Consider the following 10410-nt stretch of genomic DNA (forward strand, 5'->3'; position numbering starts at 1 on the left):
TTTTGATTTCTTTACCTGAAAATTGCCTATTCATGTCTCTTGCCCATTTATCAATTGGGGAATGGCTTGATGTTTTATACAATTGCTTTAACTCCTTGTATATTCAGTATCCATTTTTAAAACAAAGTAAGGGGTTTTATTCATTGATTGATTGATTAAAGAAGAGGATGTTACAGAGCAAGCAGGAGCTTTGTCCAAAGGGCACCTGTGTCACTGGGGCAGAGCAAGGAATAGAAGTCACTTGTCCTGCCTCTTCCTAGGCCAGGGCTCCATCCACCTGGGACAGAAAGCAGTCTTCTTGGCCTCTACTCAGCCTGCTCCTACTCCTCACCCCTCCCATAACCTCCCAATGCATGCCTTCCGCACCCCCACACACACACACACACACACTTCAGGCTCCTCTGATCCTTCAAGTGGTGCCAGTTATAACACAGGAGAAGTAGCCTTGAAAAGGCACAAAATGTACCCAAAGGTTTTCCGTTTTTCCCACATATCTGAAGCAACCTCACATTTCCTGACCTTGGGGAACAAAAAAGCATTCAATACAAAAGCCTGGGTTGTGGCGATCCACAAGTCCTTACTGACACTTGGAAGCAGTTCAGAAGGAGCAGGGGCTGGGACAGGGAGGAGATGGAGCAGAGCGAGGAGAGAGAGAGAGAGGAGAGAGAAGGGGAAAGCCAGGCCTGACTCCTAAGCCTATAGACCCTGTTCCATTTATTCATAAGAGGAAAAAAATGAGGCCCAAACAGGTTGAAAGTAACAGGACTCAAACTCTACATCCTCTGATTCAAAATCCAGTTCTTTTCCCACTGGGTCCCAGTGTTCCAAAATTCAGATATAAAGACCATGGGATGTGGTTCGCAAGATTTCTTCACCTAGAGTCAGACTCAGAGTTGAATCAGAGTTGACCCCAATCCTTCAAAGACAGGTAGGATGCAAAGACCTGCAGGATGGTGATGAGGGAAGAAAGATGAGGGAAGAGGGAAAGAATCTCACCCACCAGGAGAGCTAATTAGGAAGAAAGTCCAAATTGCTGACTCTGTTTAATAAACAGCTTGTTTCTAAATCTGCTGGAGGCCCTGAGGACCTGCCTCCTTCATTGGTGGAAACCTTTGCTTCTTACCCCAGCCCACCCCTAGAATCTGTCCTACTTTGTCTGTAATCCCACCATTAGTGCTTTTTTCCCTTCTCAGAAGAATCCTAGAACATAGAATGTGCAAAGTGGAAAGATCCTTAAAGGCCAGCTCACCTCACCTCTTCATTATGCAGATGAGGCAAATTAACCCCTCAAAGGGGACTTGTCCAAGATCATATACTGAGTCAAACAGAGATCCAGTGATAGAACTCAGCTTTCCTAAACTCTCCAGCAGACTCTTTCCACAGCCCAAATGCTGTCTTCCTGGGTCACATTTCACACCTCAAGGAAAAAGAAGAGGAGGCCCTGCTCCCAGGGCTATAAAGGGCAACATGAGGAGTCTCTTTCTATCCTAGGCCCAATTTTTATGAGGAAGGGGATTGACAAGCTGTGGAAGGATTTCATCAGTCTTACCAAAGCCTTCCAAAAATCCATTCAGATTTGGAACAGAACGTTCAAAGGGAACTCACCATAGGCACAAGATATTGTGAAAAGAGTCAGATACATAGCATTAGAAAAAACCCAGTTCAAATCCCAGCTCTCTCACTTACTAGCTATGTGAATTTGGGGAATCCCTTCACCATTCTGGGTTTCCTTTTCCACAACTATAAAATGAGAAGGTTGGACTAGCTCATCTCTAAGATTCTATGACTCAGGCAGAGCCTCAAGTAGGAATTCTAGGGACAAATTTAGTTGGGTCAGGGGTCAGGGGAAAGAGAGGTGGAAATAGTCTTGGAGACTGAGATCAAAGGTAAGGAATCTAGGAGGTCAGAGAGTATGAAAGGAGTTGTAGCTGGGGTGAAGACTCAAATTCAATTGTTGAACTTACTGAGGGAGAGAGCAGCCAAAGACATCTAGGGGGCATGGTGGACAGGGTACAAGGTCTAGAGTCAGGAGGACCTAGGTTCAAATCTGACTTCAGACACCTCCTAGCTGTGTGATCCTAGGCAAGTCACTCAACCCCATTTACCTAGCCCTTGCCTTTTTTTCTTAGAATTGTTACTAGGACAGAAAGTTAGAGTTAAAAGAAAAGAAAACAAACAAACAAACAAAAAAGAGCAGCCTAGAGGCCCATAGATGACTACAACAACAAATATCTGGAGATTAAAGAGTATAGGAAACTTCCAGAAAGAAGATTTGAAAGAGACAGTGGGGAACAAAGAGTATGCCAACCCTTCCTTATGGCCCTGTATCTCAGTTTGCTCAGAGAAGGAGCAGTTAGCTTCAGAAAGAATGCCAAGAGATGGTGACTTAAGAAAAATGGGCTTTAAGGGGCAGCTAGGTGGATTGATGGAGAGAGAGAGCCAGGTCTGGAGACAGGAGGTCCTGGGTTCAAATGTGGCCTCAGACACTCCCTAGCAGTGTGACCCTGGGTAAGTCCCTTAACCTCATTTGCCTAGTTCTTACCACTCTTCTGCCTTGGAACCAATACTTAGTATTGATTCTAAGACTGAGTTTATGGGTTAAAAAACACACACGCAACAGCAGAGAGTACCAGATGATATAAAGAATTTGAGAGGAAGAAATCCAGGAGAGAGGGAAGACTACACCAGAGGAAGGTTCAAGAGGGAGGAAGTGGGAGAGAAGAGAAGGGTACTGGGGAGGGCTAGGGTTGAGTTTACTAGAGTAGGGGAGAAGGGAGGAGAACTGCCACAGAATTATTCCTACCCAATCCACCTGCTGATTTCTGACTGATTCTGTCACACAGGTGTATGGGCTCCCCTTCCTCCTAGTCCTGCTGATATTTGAGATAATGCACCAGTGGCCCAGTGCTGGATTTGGGGGATATTCATGGTTGTAGTTTTTTCTGAACTCTGGGGCATCTTTCTCCATCAACAATCTTGCCTTGTAGTATGGCTCAATGCCACCAGGTGGCCCCGTGGCTCTAGTCAGGGGAACAGTAAACTGGGAGAGGACAAGCATGTATGGATGTGGTCAGACATATCTCACTCCTTCACTTTACAGACTGGAAAACTGACCACTCTATAGTTCCCCAAGGTCACAGAGGGAGTCAGTGACAGAGGATGCATTTGAACCCATATCCTTAAAAAGAAAAAAAAGAAAAACTTTTTTTTCAGAGTATAAGAAAATGAGACCATATGTGGAAAAGGGCTTTTAAAAAAGCAGAAACTCTAGGTGGCTCAGTAGATTGAGAGTCAGGCTTAGAGATGAGAGGTTCTGGATTCAAATCTGATCTCGGATGCTTCCTGGATGTGTGACCCTGGGCAAGTCACTTAACCCAAATTGCATAGCCCTTACCACTTTTCAGCCTTGGAACCAATACTTATATACTTTCTTTCTTTTCTTTTCTTAACTATTTTAATCCTTATCTTGCTATGTGGCCTCTCTGGTCCCTTCTAGCTCCAAATCTAAGATTCTTTGAAGTTTTGCTTTTCTTAAACCTTACCTTCCGTCTTAGAATCAATACTATGTATTGGTTCCTAGGCAAAAGAGCAGTAAGGGCTAGGCATTTCAAGTTAAATGACTGGCTCAGGGTCACACAGCTAGGAAGTATCTGAATTCAGATGGGAACCTAGAACTTTAAATCTCTAGACCTGGCTCTCAATCTACTGAATCACCTACCTGACCCCATTTTGTACTGATTCTAAGACAGAAGGTAAGGGTTTAAGAAAAGCAAAAACTTCAAAGAATCATAGATTTGGAGCTAGAAGGAACCAGAGAAGCCATCTAGTCTAATATCATTTTACAGAAAAGGAACTGAGTCCCAGAGAGATTAAGGGATTTGCCCAAGGTCACAAGACATTTGTAGCAAGTGACTAGCAGGTTCAATTCCATATTAAAAGATATGGCATGATTTTCTGTTGCAGAATTGTCTACACATTAAAGACTGTACTTTTAAAAAAATACAGACCTGTAATTTCAGTAGTGTAGAAAGCCTACCAGGTTAAAACATTCTCCAGGTAAGGCGGCCTGACATGTTCTGTTCTAGAGGCAGATCTCCAACCCAGGTTATCTTGCCATCAAGGCCTGATGCCCTGTTTCCCCTATGTTCTTTTCCATTTCACAATTATCAATGTAAACACAAACTCTTAAGAACTGAAATGGTGACTTCTTCCAAAAGGAGACTGACTAGAGGTCTGTTAATAGTTTACAATGTGACCCTCAGATATGTCACTCCATGCTTTGGACCTTGCCTATGTTCTATATCCTAAGGTCCATCAAAGGTCCACTATTCCATGTTTTCTGGGGCAGTGGCCTTGGGTAGTATCTGGGCCTAGAGTATGGAAGACTCCTCTTCTGAGTTCAAATCCAGCTTCAGACACTGACAAGCTGGGTGACCTGGGTACCCTGGTTTGCCTCAGTTTCCTCATCTTTAAGATGAGCTGGAGAAGGAAATGGCAAGCTACTTCAATATTTCTGCTAAGAAAACCCCAAATGGGGTCACAGAGAGTCACATAGGCCTGAAAAACAACTAAACAACAGCATTCTATGTTCTAAGGTCCCTGTCAGCTCTGACACTGTATTCTATAATTCTGAGACTCTGTTATCCTACAAGTGTATAATTCCGAGATTCTATGCACCAAAGATTTTTTAAACAATGGCCTCTGGTGCTATCTAAACTCAGAGCAGGATTGGATTGAGAGAAGGAGGTAAAAGCATACTGGTGGGTGATGGGGGCAGGGACATAACCAGAACCTTGGTTATCTCCTGCCTGACCCCTTCCTCCAGTCACTCCGGGTCTTTTCCCCTAGGGAAGTGGCTTCCAACCCATCCACCCACCCTCCCAGCTGATGTGTGCACAGCCCTCTCCAGCCCAGCTCTCTAACCCTCCCTTCCCTTTGTCTAAGGGGCTCAGATGGATACAGTTCCCATTAACCCTTTCATGGCCTGAACTCTTCAGTGTGCAGCTGTCATGCCTCCCCCTCCAAGAAGAGGGGAGAGTAGAGGGAAGGCAGCCGATGTGTAGGGACCCCCTCTCCTCCCCGTAGTTAATCACAATTAGGGAGAGGCATGTCAACTCCAAGGCTGGCCTCATCCATCACCCAGCAGCCAGTCTGAGCTAAGGGGGTGACCCAGATCCAAATGGCTCTGCAGGAGTTGGGGGGGGGGAGGGAAAGGCCAAGGATGGAGATCTCCACTCTCCCCTATATTGCTCCTAGGGAGATTTATCCCCAGGGAAAGTTTGCAGTATTGGCTCACTTCCACTCCTTAGCAGTACCTCCCTCCACTCCACCTCTCCCCACTACCCATTATGGATTCCAAGAGCTGCTAGAGCCCTCCTATTAGGGAGGAGGACTAAGGTCCCAGATGAGTAAAAGAACCCACTCAAAGTCACACGAGTCCCAGGAAGAACCAAGATGGGAACAGAAGTCCTCTGGCTTAGATGAGGGTTCTTTCTGTTTATTATCTTCTCAATCTATTAACCAGTAACATTTACTAGTCACTGATATTATACAAGGCTATGGAAGACAAACTCACATGGTCTAAAGAGAAAAGACATACTCTTTTCTGCCACCAACTTGCTGTGTGGCCTTGATCAAGTCACTTCTCTTTCTGGGCTTCTGTTTCCTCATCTGAAAATGATATAATAGGAATAGATGACCTTTGAGGGCCTTTTCAGCTCTGAAATTCTATGTTCTAAGGTAACTTCCAGTTTTGGCACTCCAAAATCTGTGAGTATTGACTCACATCTAATTTAACCCAACGATGCCTCACTATTTGCAAGGTCCATCTACTTAGATAATAAGGAGTATTGTTTAACCCCAGTTACCTGGACCTTACTATTCTTTTGCCTTGGAACCCAATTTTATATCAGAAGGTAAAGAAAAAAGGTAAAGAAAAAAAGAATAAGAAGTGTTACATGCTTAGAGAAGAATCTCTTCCTGACCCACTGATAGAAAAAAAGCTTCATTGAGACATGGGACTTAAACTGGGTTTTAAAGCCTGAGACTAAGAGAGAGGGTAATATTTTGGCATTTGAGGTCAGGGGAACAATACAGAGGTATGGGAGGGGAGGGGGAAGGAAGGCAGGAAGTGACATAAGCAACAGGATACCAACAGAATTCACCCAGTGGGAACCTTTGGGTGGATTTTGGAGCAATAGATTTCAGTGAAATAGGGATGAGAAGAGTTCTCCAAGCCCCTGCCCAAACAAGATGCCAGAATGACTCCTGAACATATAACACCAAAAGAGCAGGGGACAGTAACAATAACTCCATTTTATAGAGTTTAAGGGGAAGAGAAGAAGCATTTCCATAAAACCTACTATGTGCCAGACACTGCCTTAGCTCATTTGATCCTGATTTTGAAAAGTATTTTCATTACAACCACTCTGTGAGTTAAGATACACTTGAAGTAGGATGTCCAAGGTGGAAGGACCCAAGAACACACAACACCCACGGAATGTCACAACCCCAAGGAACCTGGAAGCATTGAATGTCGGGAATGAGAGGAACCTTTTAGGATATTAGAGAGAACCGCGACTCCCCTTGACTCCTTGGACTTTCTGCCAAAGTTACCTTAAAGCTGTGCGTGGAAGCTTGACTGGGCTCGCTCGCCCTCTCGTTTACCCCGACGCCCAGTTTTTGGTCTGAGGAGCCGCTAGGGGGCGGCACCTCTTCGCTTCGAAATACGTGTAAATGAGGGAGGGGAGGGGGCATGATATGTGCAGTAGGGGCCCGGGAATGAGAAGGGGAGGGAACTGACAGCTCCCCTGGGTCCCAGCGAAGGCTTATTTCAAACCCATCCCCCCACCCCCACCCCGCTTTCCCGGCGGGGACCCAGTCAGACGGGAGGCGGGGGAGAGGAAGGGGGAGGGATCGTCCCTCTAGGACACATACACACATCTCCAGTTCGCTCACCACAAAAGGGAAAGTGCCTAGGGGCCGCCCCTCCCCCTCCTGGCATCGGATAATTAACTCGAAGCCAATAAAATGCTGATTGGGGGCCTTTGTGTGCGCGGGCGCATTGTCATGTAAAGCGGGGCCCGTTACAGTCCCCCAGCGCGCGGGGAGGGGAGGAGTGGGGGAAGGGAAAGGGGGGGTTCTGAATTGCGCCCCCCGCCCCCCAGACATGCCCCGGTCCCAGCCCCAGCTCCTACCCCCGCCCGGATCACGCAGCTGGTCCGAGCGGCTCCAGCCACCTGGACGTTCGCCGGGCGGGGCTGGGAGATCCCCGCGCAGCCTTCGGGAGCCAGCGGGGCCGCTGCCCGACGGCTCAACCATCTGCTCCTTCCTTCATTTTCTTCTAATTCTCTTTTCTTTCTTCCCATTTTCCTTTCCTCCGTTTCCCTCTCTTCTTTCACGCTCTTCCCTCGGTTCTTCCTTCTCTCCTTCCTCGCCTCTCAGTCCCTCTCCTCCTTTCTACCTTCTTTTCTCAGTCTCTCCCCTTCGTCCTCATTTTGTGCCCAGGAAGAGAAAGGAGATGAGATGCCCTGGGAGGGATTCCCGCATTCTTCCAGGGAGCCTGCTAGGCGTTCCTCCTCCCAGGGCTCAGATGGGAGCTGGGGGGAACCTTCCCTGCCCTTGGACCCCCACCCCCACCCCAGTTTGGTATCTGCAGAAATCCAAAGGTTCTTGGGAATTCTTTTTAAGGGTTGGATGACTTCCAGGAATCAGGTCTGTGAGCTTATGTACTGAAGGGAGAATCAATGGAGGTGGGGATGTGGGGTAACTAGGACCTTGTGGGAAAGGGGTGACCAAGGAATCTGAGAATCCTCTCCAGGGGAGGGCCTTTCTAATGTCTGCTAAAGATTATACATCCCTTCTACTCTTTCCCACACTGCTCCAACACACCCCAGGCAAGATGTTCATATGTGTGTTGTATACTCAATCAGCATTTATTAAGCACTTACTATGTGCCAGACAATGCCCCAGTGTACAATGAAAAGAAAACCTTAGTCCCTACCTACCAGGCTCTCAAATTCTAATGGAGAAGACAACATAAAAACTGTGTACAATGAGATATAAACACTATAATAGGGAGCAAATTTCAGGGAAGATCTCCCAGTAGCACAAGTTAGAGCCTGCAGGTCAGTCACCTCCTCCGAGTGCTCTAAGTAGCAGACTTGGAGAGCAGAGTCCTGAACAGGAAAGGCCTGTAAGTCCAGCTGAGCAGGCCCTCCTTTCCATCCCTCTATTTTCAATATAATGGCCTCCATCTTCTTTCTATCCTTGGAGAATATTACTCTTGTTTTTTCCAGTTGTGTCTTCCTCTTCATGACCTTATTTGGAGTTTTCTTGGCAAAAACACAAGTGGCTTGCTGTTTCCTCCTCCAGGTTATTTTTCAGATGAGGAAATTGAGGCAAACAAGGTTAAATGACTTGCCTGGAGTCACACAGCTATTAAATATCTGAAGTGACACTCGAACCCAGGAAGAGGAGTCTTCCTGACTCCAGATCCAGCACTCTATCCACTGTGCCACCTAGCTGTTCCCTTGGGGAAGATAGTATAAAATAAAGTAGCAAGCATTTATTAAGTTCCTAATATGTGCCAGTCACCGAAACAGGCACTAGAGATACAAACATAAAAGCGAGACATAAGTGTCTCTTTAGTCATAGGTAGAGGGAAGGGACTAAACTCTTTTCCCGTCTTCTGACTCTATCTCCAAAGCCTTCCTACCTCCATTTCCCTTATTCATATTTATCCCTCTTCCCTTTTGGGAGATATGTCCTGAGGTCATGTATTTTAGAGGAGATCCTGCCCTATGTGCCTTTCCCCTGAAAGGGAGGCCACCACAGGAGCCTGAAATAAATTTCTCTCCTCCTCAACCTATTCTGCCCCAGGCCCAATCTGGGCACATGCTTGGCCCTCTTGGAGAGGGTGCTCTAGACCTGCAGCTCTTGCCTAAACCTATATCAGCTGCTGCAGCTTCTCAAGATGCCTGACTCTGCCAACTGAGGTGCCAGGGGAGGCTGTCACCCTGTGGCACAAAAGACAGCTCTCCTCACTCCTCTTCTATCCTCTCTGGCTGGGGCCAGGAATGGGGGCTGTGCCAGACCCCAACCACCTGGCCTTCCAACTGCTCACAGCGGCTGCCCCAGCCCTCAGGCCCAGCTGATTTCTTATCTCACTCTTGAAGGAAGGAGTATGGATTTGGGGGGATAGGGGGAAGGGCACTGACCAAGCCCCAGATGCCTTGGCAAAGATTGGATGGGAGGGGAGCAAAAGATGAGAAAGGAAAGTAGAGAAATGAGAGCAAGGAGGATAGAGAACAGAGGGAAAACAAGAGAGTAAGGGAGAAAAATTAAGGAGACAAATTGAGAGGGAGGAAAAAAGGAGGGAGAGAAAAAAAAGAAGGAAGGAAGTTGGACAAATATGATGTGGAAGAAGGCTAGATAGATAGTTGGAGGACCTGGCTCTTACTTATCTATGTGACCTTGGGGAAATGGTCTTTTAGCCTGTCTGGACCTCAGTTTCCCTCATCTGTAAAATAAGAAAATTGGACCAGATGATCTCCAAGGTCCCTTCCAGATTTGACCTTCTATGTGCTGAGGTCCTTTTCAGGACTGCCACTGATTTGGTGTAATGAAAATGTTATTAAATGGTTAAATTAACAATTTTTAAATGGTTAAGAAATAAATTAAGAAAAGAAAGAATAGAGGGATAGAAAAGGGTAGACAAGGTTATTTTGTTTTGTTTTGTCTTATTTTAATGGAAAAGAGAAATTCAAGGAATCAAAGAGCAAAAAGGATGGAGAGGCCAAAACCAGCATGGAAGACAAAAGAAGATGCTACCTTCAACTCAGCTCCTCTGTGGAGCCTAAAGGCTTCTTGGGTCTGGCACCCCTCCTCCTGCTGTCAAGAGGGCAGTCCACTCCAGAAAGCTAGGCAATCCCTAAGAAATAATAGCAGATGGACTGATTTCCCTAAGCTTTAGAAGGCAATGGAGAGTTTAGGAAGGGAGCTTGGTGAGAAGGGGAAGACTCAAGACTTGGGACCATGGTCAATTAAAGAATATAAAGAGATCCTGGCAACATAACAATAACAGAGAATATATAAGATTGTGGCAAGTTCCTATAAAAGTAGTGTCAGACTTTAGCAGTAAGGTCCCATATAAGGAAAGGCTAGTTAGAAAAGGACAACCAAAAAAAGAGCTTTTGAGCTATACTGGGGAAAGAGCAGGATCACAAATGGAAAGAAGTATTGCTTTATGATATTAAGGACAATGATAAATGACAACAGAGTCAAAGTAGAATCACTCCTTGTTTTCCTTCTGTTTCTTTGCCAAGGAGACTTACCCAAAGGTCTCTCTAGAAACAACAGCAAAAAATAACTTGAAAGGGAGGTGATAGCCCCAGATTAGTTAGGAAACAG

The sequence above is a fragment of the Gracilinanus agilis genome, chromosome 2 (genome assembly GCF_016433145.1).
Source record: "Gracilinanus agilis isolate LMUSP501 chromosome 2, AgileGrace, whole genome shotgun sequence".
Taxonomy (NCBI): Eukaryota; Metazoa; Chordata; class Mammalia; order Didelphimorphia; family Didelphidae; genus Gracilinanus; species Gracilinanus agilis.